Source organism: Erpetoichthys calabaricus, chromosome 12 (assembly GCF_900747795.2).
Source record: "Erpetoichthys calabaricus chromosome 12, fErpCal1.3, whole genome shotgun sequence".
In the NCBI taxonomy this organism is placed as follows: domain Eukaryota; kingdom Metazoa; phylum Chordata; class Cladistia; order Polypteriformes; family Polypteridae; genus Erpetoichthys; species Erpetoichthys calabaricus.
This window is the reverse complement of record NC_041405.2, coordinates 144,546,523-144,563,256: the sequence shown is the minus strand read 5'-3', so window position 1 is coordinate 144,563,256 and position 16,734 is coordinate 144,546,523. Positions and strand designations below refer to the sequence as shown.

The following is a 16,734-nucleotide window of genomic DNA, read 5'->3' as shown; positions in this document are numbered from 1 at the left end:
AATAAAACACTTTACAATGATTAAAAGCTACAGTCCTTGCTTCTGAATTATACTATTAGGTGGTCTAATTTATATTGCGGTTCACCAGTTAGGTCATATTCATTCAAAAAAAAAATGTCAGGCAGTGTGATGTAATGGTTAAAGGGCTGTGGGCTTCACATCCTGAGGTTGTGGGTTCAAAATCCCACTACTGACACCACTGTGTGACCATTAACATGTCACTTCATCTGTCTGTGATCCAATTAGGAAAAAGGAATGTAACCAATTATTTCTCAAAGTCACTTTGGATAAAGGCATCAATCCAACAATAAGTGAAAAATATGAAGTCTTGAAAGAGATTACAACATTAGAAAGAGATCTCACAAAATATAACATGCTTTTCAAACTAAATTTTCCACTGTGACTCTTTTTACCACAGCTGTATCTCGTGTCTCCTTTTTGTCTAACGCTATTTCTCCTAAGAATTTTAGAAGCAACATCGGTGACAAAGTAGAATCTTAAATGTAACATAAATGAAAATCTCTTTTAAGTTACTGCAGCCATCAAAGATCAACCCTTGAGCAATAAAATGTTCCTATGGGAACCTACTTCATGACTGAGCTGAGGTCTGGGTCGGGGGGGGCTGGGGATTATATCCAAAACTATCAAAAACATGTATTTACTATCTTAAAAAATATGTAAGATTCTGGGAGATTCATTCATGCATTTATTTCTAGTAGGATTGACAGCTGCAATGCATTATTCACTGGCTGTTATAATCGTTCTTTATGTGGCTTTTCGTTAATTCAAAATGCTGCTGCAATAACTATTGCACAAACCATAAAATACGAACACATCACTCCAGTTCTCAGGTCCTTACATTGGCTCCTAGGGTATCAACACCCTCCTTTTAACTTATTAAACTTTAAATGGCCAAGGCCTTGCTTACTTATCTGAGCTTATCACTACGTACAAACCAGAGCACACATTGAGATCTCAAGATGCCGACCAACTTAAAATTCCAAGGATTAATAAAACAACATTGGGAGATCATTTGTTTAGTTGCAGGGTCACAAAGTTGTGGAATGATCTGCCTACTAATATAAGAGATGGCCCCTCAGTCTCAGTTTTTAAATTCAGGCTGAAGACTCACTACTTTAGTTTAGCACACCCTGACTAGAGCTGCTGATTAGCTGTGCAGACTGCATTTCTGGTTGTTAGTTATTTTTAAACTCTTCTGTTACTACCCCTCCTCTATTCGGTTTTGCTCTTCTCAGTATCTGGATGTGGCACTTGATGCCACTACCGTACTGCCAAGCTGCTCTCCTGTGTTTGGAGAAGTAATCTTGTATAAAGGTGCATTGGAATCATCGGATGGAAAGATTGTCTCAACAGATTGGATACTCAGCACAGACTCCATTATGGAAAACCCAGGAGTGGGTAGGCAGCCTATTGGTCTCCAAGACTGTGACTTTATTTTTCACTTTCTCTTTTACAATTTTAATCTCCTCCATTGTCAACTGGCCGTAGTTCCTCAATTAAATAATGGACAAATATTGTTGGTTTCCATTTATCTTTAATCAGTTTCTACCTTGTTCCCTGTGTGTTTTAACAAATCTGCATTTATATGTGTACTAGTTCTGTGTTTAGTCATTTGTATTATCTATACTTGCATTTTGACTGAGAATTGTTCACATCGCTCTGTGCCCGAACTCAGTGAACTGAACTTTACAAAAATAAGTTGCATTGTATTGTATTAAAGGGGATAGAATAGCCTGCCCTTGGAATCAGTCTAGAGTTATAATGAATATAACAGAATGTACCTTAATTTTATAGCTGGAAGCACTGATTCCTTACCGAGCATGGCTCACTGCTTATTTCTGAGATGGGGTGTCATATTCTTTTAGGTGCGTATAATGTAAAAAGCACCTACTGTGGTAGCTCTGTCTATCTGTCTGTCTGTGTGAAACAACTTTGCTCCTAGTGGGCCAACTTTTTTGACATTTGGCAAACATATTTTCCAAGAACATTTGTCAGGATAGTTCAATTTTCATTGACATTTTTTCAACAGAGTTAACGGTACAAATTTTTTAAAATTTCTAAATCTCCCTTTGAAAATCACAGATGAATTTGCAACTCGTCTGTCTTAAAATAGGGAAACATTCTCTGCGACTTCAATTACAGATTAATTTAGTGTTTTAAATTTTCCTTTGACAGAGGTCTCTTCAACTTGTATATTTTGTATATTTTCCTTCCTAACTTGTTTGACAACCACTCCTGATGGAAAAAATGAATCACCAATAAACGTTACTCAGCAGATGGGAGACCTGTGTGTGCAAGCCAATTGTATACCAGCTCAGTTCTTCTGCTGACTGAGGTAAGATCACAGTAAAAGAAAAAAAAAGGTCACTTATATGAAAATGAATATAAGAAGAAAGGAATTATAATTATAATCATCACTCAAGCATAAAGTGAACTAATATGTACCAAGTATTTACACAAAAAACAACTTCATGGATGCATTCTCTGCACATTATGATGATTCAGTATTTCTCTGACACTGTAATTTATCACTAAATCTCCAGACCTGCTTTTCACGTTGGCCTGAAGCAGCAAGCAGTAACAGACATTTTAATTCCCTATTGGGTACTTCTTTCAAAAATATAATGTTTAAGAAATTGGAAATACAAATAGCAATAGACCTGAATAACCATAGGACATCAAATGATGCCATTTTTTTACCACCTGCATTGAAATATGCTACCTATGAAAGCGATTGTGCCACCTCAAGTCTATCTAGATGTCTTTAACTACTTAAAATTGTACTGTTGAAAAGCGTATATTTAATGTAGTCTGCTAAAGCACGTAATTGCATTTTGTTATTGTTATGTTTTAATATGACTTACTGTTACAAAAATAGTTGATAACTCTTGCAGCAAGCAACTAAAAAAATGTAAACGCTCCAACTTTCACATCAGAAAACTAAGTCCCTGATCCATCTGAATATAACGTCATGGGTACATTATCTAACCTGTTTGGAGCTAGCATGTTCATGCCATGCTTGTGTGCATTTTAATTTAACCTGTCTATTCTAAGCAAATGTGCTCTGAAATTAAATGGCATCCCATCCAAAGCTGCTTTCTGCCTTGCATCTGATGGTACCAGAATAGATTCTGGCTCTCTGTGTCCCTAAAATGCAATAAATTAGTTAAAAAAGTAGATAATACAGTGTACAGAATACTTGGCAGATACCTTTATCAGAGCTAGCATATGACACTGGGATATGCTACAATTATTTTCATACCTTTTTCTTGAATTGGAGCACATGGTAACACTGCAGCTGGTAGGCAGGGAGTGAACCTGCAACATTGTGATTTAAAATATAGTATTCTGGACCCTATATAATATAATATATACGGTGGCGCAGTGGGTAGGGCTGCTGCCTTGCAGTTAGGAGACCCGGGTTCGCTTCCCGGGTCCTACCTGCGTGGGTTTCCTCCAGGTGCTCCAGTTTCCTCCCACAGTCCAAAGACATGCAGGTTAGGTGCATTGATGATCCTAAATTGTGCTTGGTGTGTGTGTGTGTGTGTCCAGCGGTGGGCTGGCGCCCGGCCCGGGGATTTGTTTCCTGCCTTGCATCCGGTGTTGGCTGGGATTGGCTCCAGCAGACCCCCTTGACCCAGTAGTTAGGATATAGCGGGTTGGATAATATAATATAATATAATATAATATAACTAGGGGGTTCTCCCTGCTCACTTTGCTCGCCAACCGCCCCTGGCATGTGCTTCACGTGTCTCTGTCTCTGTGTCTCTGCTGCTCATGATGTGAAGAGGGGGGCTGAACGCACCCCAAGGAGACGTGGTCGCTCCTCCGAAACCCCCTCTTAAATGGTGATACAGTGGGAAACAAATACTTTTTTTTTTTTTACCTCCTCTGTGCTCGATCAGCTGCTGCTGCCGCACTGCGTGATCTGCATGTCGCGCGGTGCTTCAAACATTTAAAAGCCTGTACAGCAGCTGTCCTACTCTTTGTCTTTTATTTCCGGCCCCGGGTGTGGTTAAATCTTTTGGCACAAAGTCTCGTCTCGCGGAACGCGAGTTCTTAATATTTTTTAGTTTATAATTTAAAAACGGAATAAGAATCTGAAAATCTAACAACATCAAATTAAAGTTCGATAAATTCTGAAAAGAATGTTACCAAACACATATCTGTAGGTTTTAAAATAAGCCTAATTTAAAGCGTGACAAAAAAAGTGACATTAAAACATCACATAAAATCGCTGCAGAAAATCATTGCACTTTTAAGCTTAGGATTTTATATATAGAGAGTAGATATAATATAATATAAAATCTCTCTATATATAAAATCCAACATCTATATGTCTGTCTGCTTTTCACAAGAGAACTACTTAACAGATTTAGATTATTTTTCTATAATTTGCTTGAACATTCTGGTTGATTTTGCGTCATCTCTCATTGTGTTAAGAATCACAGTTCGCTTGCAGGAGTGATATATTTGTTCTAATCTGAGACAGAGGCTGCGGGCCGAATGGGGGGGGTTGGGGGGGAGCATGACGTCAGGAGTAGGGAGTCAGGCAGGGCCTCCTCACTGTCCCGTTTCACTACTATGTGGGCAGAGCAGTGGGGGCAGCTAGTATAATATAATATAATATAATATAATATAATATAATATAATATAATATAATATAATATAATATAATATAAAGGTGTCTGCGTGGGTTTCCTCCGGGCGCTCCGGTTTCCTCCCACAGTCCAAAGACATGCTGGTTAGGTGGATTGGCGATTCTAAATTGGCCCTAGTGTGTGCTTGGTGTGTGGGTGTGTTTGTGTGTGTCCTGCGGTGGGTTGGCACCCTGCCCGGGACTGGTTCCTGCCTTGTGCCCTGTGTTGGCTGGGATTGGCTCCAGCAGACCCCCGTGACCCTGTGTTCAGATTCAGCGGGTTGGAAAATGGATGGATGGATAATATAAAGGCTGTGTGGAGTTTGCATGTTCTCCCCGTGTCTGCGTGGGTTTCCTCCAGGTGCTCCAGTTTCCTCCCACAGTCCAAAGACATGCAGGTTAGGTGCACTGGTGATCCTAAATTGTCCCTAGTGTGTGCTTGGTGTGTGTTTGTTGGTTTCAGTGTGTTTGCCCGGGGTTTGTTTCCTGCCTTGCCCCCTGTGTTGGCTGGGATTGGCTCCAGTAGAACCCCCCTGGACCCTGTAGTTAGGATATAGCGGGTAGGCTAATAGAGGGATGGATGGACAATATAAAGGATGGCCCAACTCAAATTCCACTCAAACATTCTCTCTGTGTCTTCAGTGGATTCAGAAAGTACTCAGTCCCCTTCACTTTCTGCACACTTTATTGTGTTGTAAATTAGATTTTAAATGGTTGCATTTGCCATTTTTGCAACAGCACAATAAGATGTACAGAAGGCGAAGGGGTCTGAATACTTTTTAAAGCCAGTGAGTGTGAGTTTTCCTCTCATATCCCCCAGATTAAGTTAATTAGCCAATTTAAACCGAGCCGTGCATGAGTGAGCCCAGGACCAGATTTTGGTGCCCCCCATATATATATATATATATATATATGAGGTGCACTCACCATCAGAGGACGACTGAACCTGACAGCCGATGTGACTAAGACAAGAACGATCACGTCAGCCTCAATGGACCATGCGGCAGTTACCAGATTCTAATTTTCTTAATATATACTTTTTTACTATTATTTTTACTGTTGTATATAAATGTTCGTAATGCTTTCCATTTAGTGTGGGAGCCCCTTTTTGTGGACCCTGGTTCAGCTACACCATTTGTAGTTTTGCACCATATGGTCCATGGTAAATCCAGCAATGAAAAATTTCTGTGGTGCCCCCCTTCCCTTGATGCCCTAAGCTTGTGATAATTTTGCTTAAAGGTTATTCCAGCCTTGAGCGAGCCCTACAATGCACTGATGTCCTGTTCAGGCCTGTTTTCCTAATGCACTCAGGATAGGCTCAGGCTTTCCACAGCCCAGAATTAGATTGAGATGTGATAACTTTATAAGTAAATGTGGTAAACAGTATATTAAAATTTCTTCCATAGTTGCCATTTCCATTGCACTTGCTCCGACAGCTTGTTATCCCATACCCTAAATTATAACCTCGCCACAACTCCTCCTGTATTTCCTCGTTATGACCCACTTTTCAAATGTGCCAGCTACGGCAGGTCTGAATGCACATTTGCTAAGCCTTCTCTTTCAAGTCTAAACTGTGACGATGGATGAAGGAGACAGGTCACTGAATTTCAAAACACATTCTGATGACCCTGTACAGAATTCCAGGGTATCTGGACCTTTCTTATGGACGTAATCATTTTCTTTTAAATTACTATTTCTTGCACTAAACACACAGATGATGCCACAGGCTTCCATTGTCTTCTTTTCAGTATAGGTCTTATAGCAAGTCAGCTGCAGACAGGTTCACTGATGCTGAGAAATCTTTACATTTCAGTCTGCTCTGCCTAGGCAAATATTTGATTTATTATTCTATCCCTTGGGTTGTATTGTGTCTGTAGGCTACTATTATTTTCTGTTACATTAAGTTGCTGTATGACATTGAAACAAATTACTGCAGTGCTGTAGCTAATCTAATGTATGTCCACCTTTTTTTCCATTGCAGAGTCATGGGGAGCCGGAAGCAATCCCAGAAGCAACAGGTGTATTGGAGGAAACAACTCAATGCTCAGACCCTTACTCACTCTGGCCATACCAGTGTAACTTAACATGTTCATCTCTGAAATGGGGGGACAAATTTGAGGATGTGGATGAAGCCCATGTGAAGCATGAAGAGCATTGACTGGGTAAGGAATCAAAACACAGGAGCTGTGAGACAGCATGACTAATTACTCACTATCATAAAAACTACTTCTTCTTCTTTTGGCTGCTCCCGTTAGGCGTCGCTACAGCAGATCATCTTCTTCCATATCTATCTGTCCTCTCCATCTTGTTCTGTTACCCCCATCACTTTCTCTTAGGCCTTCCTCTTTTTCTCTTGCCTGGCAGCTCTATCCTTAACATCCTTCTCCCAATATACCCCTCATCTCTCCTCTGCACATGTCCAAACCAACGCAATCTCACCTCTCTGACTTTGTCTCCGAACCGTCCAACTTGAGCTGACCCTCTAATGTCCTCATTTCTAATCCTGTCCATCCTCGTCACACCCAATGCAAATCTTAGCATCTTTAACTCTGCCACCTCCAGCTCTGTCTCCTGCTTTCTGGTCATCTCCAGCCCATATGGCGTGCGCCACCACCATCTACCCAAAGCACCATGATGTTCCAACAATGATGGATGGATTAAAAGCCAGAAGTCTGTATGACCATCAGCATCAAGTGACTCCGTGAAAAACCCGAACTACAAAGAGGACTATTTCATTTATGTTAGGTAGAATGCCCAGAGGGGACTGGGTGGTCTCGTGGCCTGGAACCCCTACAGATTTTATTTTTTTCTCCAGCCTTCTGGAGTTTTTTTTGTTTTTTCTGTCCACCCTGGCCATCGGACCTTACTCCTTTCTATGTTAATTAATGTTGTCTTATTTTAATTTCTTATTTTGTCTTTTATTTTTCTTCTCTTCATTATGTAAAGCACTTTGAGCTACTTTTTGTATGAAAATGTGCTATATAAATAAATGTTGTTGTTGTTGTATAACATAGCTGGTCTCACTACCGCCCTGTAGACCTTCCCTTTCACTCTTGCTGACATCCGTCTGTCACAAATCACTCCTGACACTCTTCTCCGCCCATTCCACCCTGCCTGTACTCTCTTTTTCACTTCTCTTCCACAATCCCCATTACTCTACTGTTGATCCCAAGTATTTAAACTCATCCACCTTCACCAACTCTACTCCCTCATCCTCACCATTCCTCTGACCTCCCTCTCATTTACACACACAAGTGTCGCATTCATGTATTATTATTGTATGAACGTGTACATCCGTCCTGAAATTATGCAGTATTAGCAAACACAACATAACTTTCTCATAATAAAACATCAGACACATACATTCTTAAAGCCAAATAATCCAGTTCAGAGTCATGTACGCAGTAGCTTACTCAGCTCGCCATTACATGAAGTGTAGAGGCCCTGTCAGATGGACTGGCATCTCAACCGGGATGATGGGCGAATCCTGGCCTGGCTGGGAGGCTGTAACGTAAGGACATTATACAGGGAGGCATAACTCGGCTGGGGTGATTCTCTGTTATTATCCCAATTGGGCTGAAAGAATAATTGATGGCTGGGAAAATCCTATTCGGCAAGAGCAGGTCCTCCCCAAAACAATAGATGCCATTGTTACCTATCCCCACAGGGCATGCTAGGTACTGTACTCCCGAAGAACACCCCTGTCGGGGTCCATGTGTGCCACCAGAGTGCACTGCCAGAAGAAGACCTTCCTGTTTTGTGGGATTTGTGCCTGATCCGGAAGAGCTTCCATCATCCAATACTATGGCGCCTGGGTACTCCATAAATGAAGCTGCTCCCCCTAGGAAGTCTGTCAGACTCAGGAGGAGGTGGACAAGGTTGCTTGAGAGAAGTGAGGAGTGTAAGGAAGAAGAATCCAATTGTATTTTGTGTTCATTGGAGAGAGGCCTATAAAATGCTATGTGTTTTAGAACAATATGTGTTTTGAACCTGGGATTGTTTGAGGGACAGTAGCACACCCTACTGGTCACAAAAGACACATAACTATACACTACCGCTACTGGTCAAAAGTTTTAGAACACCTCAGTTTTTCCAATTTTTCTTCAAATGTAATCAGTTGAAATGCAATGAATGACCTAAAATGGCGCTCTGCCCAGGGTTTGTTTTCCTGCCTTGCACCCTGTGTTGGCTGGGATTGGCTCCGGCAGACCCTGTGACCCTGTAGTTAGGATAAAGCGGGTTGCATAATGGATGGATGGATGGACCTAAAATGGTGAAAAAGTAAGCAGTAACCTGCTGGAGGTTTAAATTTAAAGTTTAGGTTAGCAAACACTGAACAAAAGGAAATTTCAGAATATTACATATGGGCCTTCTTTAGGAAACAACTAGTAGGTTACGAGTTACAGATGTTCTGCAGCAGTTAAAGTTAACTAAGCTTTGCAAGTTGAAGCAAACAATTTACACAGGCATCCCAATTTCTGTTGATTACTTACAAACCTCATGTCTGTCTTAAAGCAGAGTTGGAGCAGACTGTGTTACTACACCCTCTGAAGTACTGCTTGGATAATATTCCAGCGATGGTAAGAAAAGAGCAATTAACAAAATGAAATGTGACAGAACATTTTTACCCTTAGAAGGGTAGGCCTTTCATTTTGAGAAATTGCAGAAGAAAAAATCAAAGTGTCAGTGAATCCAGTGGCATCCTGCACAATCCAAAGGCAACTGCAAACTGGAAGAAACTCTGATAGGAAGAGAACTGGCAGAACCAAAGTCACCAGCCAATCAGGAGACACGTTTCTAAGGGTGACTGGCTTGTGTGATCACAGGCGCCTCACAGCACAAGAACTTCAAGGAGAACTTAACAGTGCAGGTCAACAAAGCAAAGTGACAGTCGGTACTGTGAAGAGGAGACTTTGTGCTGCAGGTTTGACAGGGCGAGTGGCAGGAAGAAAGCCATTCCTTAAAGAACAAAACAGGGCCTTGAAATACCGGCTGTGGACTACTGCAGACTGGAAAACTTTTTTAAATTTTCAGTTCATCACGCCATCGAGTTGGTGAAAGGATAGTCCCTCAGTGTGTGACACCAACTGTCAAACATGGAGGAGGAAGTGTGATGGTCTGGGGGTCTTTTGCTGGAGGCCGAATTGGTGACTTGCACAGAGTGACTGGCATTCTGAATCAAGGGGGTTACCTCAGCATATCGGTCATCGTCTAGTAGGTCAGGGTTTATCCTACAGCAATATAATCACCCAAAACACACATTCAGGCTACGGCAGAACTACGTTAAAACATAAAGTATCTTAAAATTGTTAAGATGAATAAGCTTCCTTCCTAAGCTTCTCTTTTTATTTCAAAACATTCCAATATACATTAATAGATCATTTTTTAAGAAATTAGACTCAACCATAACCTCAATTATTTGGAATTCAAAACATCCACGTATCCAAAGAACGACCCTACAAACACCTAAGGTGGAAGGTGGCATGGCTCTACCTAACTTTCAATTTTATTACTGGGCGGCAAACATATAAACTATAAAAACCTGGACATGGAGACAAATAGACGAACATACGCAGGATTGGTCCGCAATAGAAATAAAATTCTGCAGTACTTCTTTATATTCCTTGCTTTGTGCCCCTATAAATGTATTATCGCCAATATACTAACAACCCAATTGTGCATTATTCAATCAGAATATGGAACCAATGCAGGAAGTACTTTAAGACAGAGAAGTTTTTATCTGTGGCACCTCTGCACGAGAACCACCTTTTTCCTCCCTCTCAAACGTACGCAGTTTTTAATTTCTGGAAAACATTTGGGATTAAATCACTTAGAGATCTGTACATAGACAATGTGTTCACATCCTACAAACAATTACACTCCAGATTGAACTTCCCAGCAATACATTTCTTTCACTACCTTCAGATCTGAAACTTTGTTAAATAGAACCTGCCCAAATTCCCTCACCTCCCACCTACCTCTATATCGGAAAAAATATTGCTCAGTTTCGAGGACTCAGACAGCATCTCCGTAATATATAAAAACATTTTACAGTCCCTCCTTTTCAAAGATCCAAGAGGACACGGGAAAAGGATCTCTCACTCAACATCTCAGAAAAGGAGTGGAAGGCAGCAATGCAGAGAATCCACTCGAGCTCCATATGAGCAAAGCATACAATTATTCAACTCAAAATTATACACCAAGTGTTTCCAGGTTAAGATCCAACCTGAGAACACTGCAATCAAGCTCCACCCTCACTGGGCCACATGTTTTGGGCCTACACCAAAGCAACAACATACTGGACCAAAATCTTTAAACACCCCTCAGACAGCCTTAGTGTCCCAATCCCTCCTAACCCACTAAAAGCTGTGTGTGGTGGGCTTACAGAGGGGCTTAAAGTGGAGAAGGACAAACAAACTGTAATGGCCTTTACTACACTATTGGCACGTAGACTTATTTTGGAGAAGAATCCTAACCCACCTCTTTTCAGTCAGTGGGTAAATGATGTCATATATCATTTGAAACTTAGAAAATTAGAGGATCTGTGCAGAACTTTTTCAGAAACTGGCAGGATCTGATCAATAACATTTTAGAAGAAGCATTTAAATTGAGGAATTAAATTTCTCCCCTTTTTTTGCCCTACTCTTATAAAAGTTTTATTCTGGCTGTTGGCCTTGCTCTCTTTCTCATGGGTGGGGGTTGATTTGAACTTAGTTTTGTCAAGTTTCACTTGCTTGTATGGAATGGTTACTTGCTTTTAATAAATTCAATAATATGTTAAAAAAAAAAATTGAAAATATCTAAAATCCTGTTTTTGCTTTGTCATTCTGGAGTGATGAGTATTGCTTGATGAGGGAAAAAATGAATTGAAACGATGTAGCCAATGGTCTTCAGTGTGCCACTGTGATCTGTGAGGGTTATACTATACACAATATTTTATTAAAAATGGACATTTACTGAAGCCACACAAACCAGCTGATAGGGTGAATTTGACAGGTAGATGGGATGAGTTAAGTGTTATACACAGTGCCGAAGTGCTCATGTGCCCTGTTTCATGATATCTCTCTATTATAAAAAAAAATCTTGGAAGGAGACGAGACGTGATTTTCTTGGAGAGACACTTACACATCCTGCGAGACGAGTCCATGCCCAGGACTGGAAATAAAGGACAAAGAGTAGGTGACAAAGTAGAATGTCATAAAGAATTCAAAAATGTTGGCGCGCAACACATGTATATAATGGAAGTACGCAAATCCAAAAGTCTCAAAAAAAGGATAATGAAGATCGCATTAGTGCTAACAAACGTAAATTATTACTCAGTGAAATAATGCAGCAGCGAAAAGAGATCGAATATATTGTTCAGAATTAAAATTTAAGTCAGAGACTTGTACTGTAGATCGTCAAATTCATGTTGCCATCAGGGAAAAAAAGGTAGTGTTTCTTCCCAATGAAGAGGTGTATCCGCAAGAATTAAAAGATTCCAAAAACGTTGGCGTGGTACAGTTGTAGAGCAGGTTAGAGATAATTAAAGTACGAAATTTCGAAAGTCTCAAAAAAATGATAGTAGAGATCGCATTAGTGCAAACAAATGGAAATTATTACTTGGTAAAATAACGGAACAGCGAAAAGAGATCGAATATATTGTTCAGATTTAAACATTAAGTCAGAGACTTGTAGATCGTCTAATTCGTATTGCCAGCAAGAATTAAAAGATTCCAAAAACGTTGGCGCGGTATGAAGTCCCGTGAGACGGAGACTTTTAACATGAGATTCTTTCAAGTCACGCCCTACTTACAACCATTTCAGACAAGACCACGGTCATCTAACCTCAGTCGTGTGAATGCTTTTGGCAGACACATATCCTGCACCCTCAGCTCTTATAAATTTTATGAGGACAATCATTTTATATGTTCAAGATGACACGTCAACGACAAAGCGAAGAAGAAAGAGCATGGACAAACATTCGAGAAAGTCGTTTTATTTATTAGAGAGAATGAAACGATATTCACTCACAGGCAGTTATACGTTGTGTGGCCACGATGTAAGTCCAAACGCGGAATCAAAATTTAATGCGATCTTGAAGAAAACTTAATTCCAAATATTGTTGTTACTACAGTTTTAAAGTAAAAGTGAATATAATGCATATGTAACAATTTCCATGAAAATAACAATCTCTATAAATTGTATATCTGGTAAACCAAACTCGGTGGGTGAGCAAAGCGAGCAGGGGGCAGAGCCCCCTAGTATATATATATATATATATATATATATATATATATATATATATATATATATATATGTATACAGTGGAACCTCGGTTTGCGAGTAACTTGGTTTACGAGTGTTTTGCAAGACGAGCTAAAATTTTTAATAAATTTTGACTTGATAAACGAGCGAGGTCTTGCAGTACGAGTAGTATGTATACGCTTTGTCTGCTGAGCGTCATGTGATCACAACTGAGCTGATGGTTCTTCTCTCTCTCTTGCTGCGGGATTGTGGGCAATCGTCTCCTATTCTCCGTCTGAGTCGGCGTGCCTCACTCATATAGTCAACATTCGTACGAGCGTATACTGTTTACTACAGCATTGTAACTGTGTGTGTGTGTGTGCTGTGACGTGCGAGTCCCCATCTTGCACACTAAAACACAAAACTGAGTCTCAATACTTTAGCGACACCATCTTTATTCAGCATGAAACAGCAACAGTGCAGTTATTTATTGTAGTGGGATCTGCCACTCTCCTATACACAGACACAGCAGTCAGGCAGGATTGTGCCCAGGTTAGTGGCAAAGTAATACTATGCCCTGTGCATTTATAATGTTCCTTGTTCCTTGTATCACCCATTGACGGCAGGCGCTTATAGCATGTCCGCGATCTTTCTGGATTCGCTTTTACGGCGAACTGCTACAGCGCTGGGAGACTGCGATTGCTTTGGGACGCTCTTCCGCGTGTCGTCCCGTTGTGTGGAATCCCGCAAGAGTTTAGAAACTCACTCACACCAGCCATGATTATTTTCAAAGGTAAAGTGCAGGTTAATTTGTTTTATGTATTTTTACTTTATATTTTGTATTAATCATTTTTATATGAATAGTTTTGTGTTGTGGAACAAATCATCTGAGTTTCCATTATTTATTATGGGGAAATTCGCTTTGATACACGAGTGCTTTGGACTGCGAACACATTTCCGGAACGAAGTATGCTCGCAAACCGAGGTTCCACTGTATATTTATACATTCAAAAAGTTTCCACACTTTTTTTTTTAACTATATTTATTAAGAATTTTTAAAAAAAAAATCACATCACTTTTCTGCATAGTAAAAGGCTGTAGCTGGACGTCTGGAGTGCTCTGCATCCATCACACTAGTTCGGCCATTTTCAAACATTTCAATCCACTCATAGACGACTCTACAAGAGAGAACTTTACCCCGTACTGAGCACACAAAGCAGAGATGAATTTGTGCTCCCGGCTCATCTTCTGCCCACAAAAAGCATATAACAGAACGCCGTTCCTCTTTGGTGCAGTTTATAAGTTTTGTAGCCATCTTCACCACAGGGTGACAACTTGTATACTAAACTGCAAGGACAGCCGGCATGCCAGATAAAACTAGTCACATGACACTCTCAGAACGACCAATTACAGTGATCCCTCGCTATATCGCACTTCGTCTTTCGCGGCTTCAGTCCATTGCGGATTTTAAATGTAAGCATATGTGAATATATATCGCGGATTTTTCACTGCTTCACGGATGTCTGCGGTCTACAGTACGTGTGCTTCCTCAGTTGATTTGCCCATTTGAATTCAAACAAGGGACGCTATTGGCGGATGGCTGAGAAGCTACCCAATCAGAGCCTTCGGTTAAGTTCCTGTGTGCTGCTGATTGGCTCAGCGACGGAGTGCTGCATTAACCAGGAAGTCTCATCTCACTCATTCAGCATTAACGCACGTTACTGCTACTGCTGCAGGAGCCGTGTCCAAGCGCCAACAGAAGATGCAAATGATTGCAGAAAAGGTAAAAGTTTTGGATATGTTGAAGGAAGGAAACAGCTACACCGCTGCAGGACACCATTACAGCATCAATGAGTCCACGATTCTTTTTATTTAAAAAGGAGGAAAAGCATATAAGATCTACGGTCGCAGTGTCCTTTAACCAGGGTGCAAAACGAGTAGCAAGTGGACGTGATAAGGCAGTAGTCTGGATGGAATCTGCTTTAGGGATTTGGATTGAAGAGTGATGGAAGAAGTACAACGGCGGTGCTACACAGTCGCCTGAAGAGGCTCCTTTAGAAGAGCTGTAACGCTCTCCTTTGTAGTGCAGTAAAATTAAACTCATCGTTATCGGACAAGTCGTCGTGTCATTGTTGGTGAGTAACCATAATTAATTACTTACGTACAGTACTTATTACATGTACATAGTTTAGTGTCACTGTACACACATTTTACTGTATACAATTTTTCTTGCATTGTACGTATTTATTGCTGGTGGCCTGTCTGTCGTAATGGCTGTAACATATGTGATATCGGAGACGCTCGATATCTTTAAAATAATATTTAGGTTTTACTGCATGTAAACTGTGTTTACATACATAATTTCAATGAATCTTACCTAATATCTAAGAGAATACAAAGGGTTTATGCTGTATAATTGTGCGTGAAATGTTTATAATAGTGTGGGAGAGTTTATAAGGGATTAAAATATATAAAAATAACCATATAAACATATGGTTTCTACTTTGCGGATTTTCTTAATTCGCGGGTGGCTCTGGAACGCAACCCCCGCGATGGAGGAGGGATTACTGTATTACTTTTCCCACCTTCACGGTTTCCAACGGAAATACAAAAATGCAGAAACTTTTTGAATGTCCCTCGTATATATGGCCAGGGCCACTGTCCACATAAGCTGTGAATGATTACAGCAGGTGCAAAAAGTGCTATGTTGGTCTGAGAAGAGCACGGCTCAGGTGGCAGTTGCTCATATCTAGCAAGGTTTATAAAAAACTTGAGTACATAAAATGGAGAAAAACCATCCAGAAACTAGAAGCCGTCTAAATGCCGACTTGCACTCTGCCCAGCAAATTGAATGTGCATTCATCTGGGTTGCCACTGAAGAACTGGATGATGATAGTATTGCTCCAAAGGCTTCTCTTTGGCCTGGGGTATGTATGTATAGATGATTATACTGCATTTCATATTTGGAGGGAAAGCTACATTTTAAAGCAAGTTAAATATATCTTTTTGTACCATATTTCTCTTGTCTGATTATATCCGCCATGGTTACATACATCCAGGTTCACGTATGTCCTGCATTCAATAAAGAACACAATCCCAGGGAGAAAGCGCCCCCTGCTGGAGACAAATGATTTTAGCACAAGACTGCAAAATAGCAAAACATGTAAAAAGTGAAGGAGCCTGAATACATTTTGAAGGCACTGTAGATATTTTTTGAGCATTCACATAAATTGCAATAAAAATTGTGCGTAAAAACTTTCTAGACAACTCTTATATTTTTCTAAAAGCAAATTCTGGAGTAACGAAAAGGCAGATCACTTAATGGCAGATAATGAGATACAACAAGGAAAGAGATGAGAAAACTAATCCCAGAGCAGCATTGAACTTGCTGGACAAAAAAATGGAACAGAACAAAAAAACAGAAACTGGGAAACAAAAAGGATGGAATTCCACAGCAAGTAAATATAAGGAGTGAGAAAATGAATAAAAGAAAGTGAACAAAAGAGAAGATAAAAGACAACATTTTCAAGAGAAATAAGGAAAGCGAGACTATGCAATTTCTATGACAGATCTTGGGGCCGAGAAAGAATGGAATTAATACGTACAGTACATAATGAGTACAGTTCACAAGACACGTCAGGAGAAAAACGGAATTCTGGCAAAAGAAACATGTTTGCCTAATTTTAGCCCAAGAAGAGTCACATGCATTTCAATTGTAAAAGGATATGCAAAGAAAATGGAATTTACAGGAAATATAAGGAAGTCTTAGAAAACTTGGAAAATAACAATGTTTGAATTCTGGAAGTGAAACTAATATTCTAACAGATAAGGGAATACAATCACGAGAA

At 40.2% G+C, this 16,734-nt stretch overlaps 1 protein-coding gene across 2 annotated transcripts in view; it reads right to left on the bottom strand.

Moving 5' to 3' along the window:
- Positions 1-16,734, bottom strand: part of zbtb7a (zinc finger and BTB domain containing 7a) — a 29,733-nt gene that overhangs the window by 5,537 nt on the left and 7,462 nt on the right. The window lies entirely within an intron of this gene.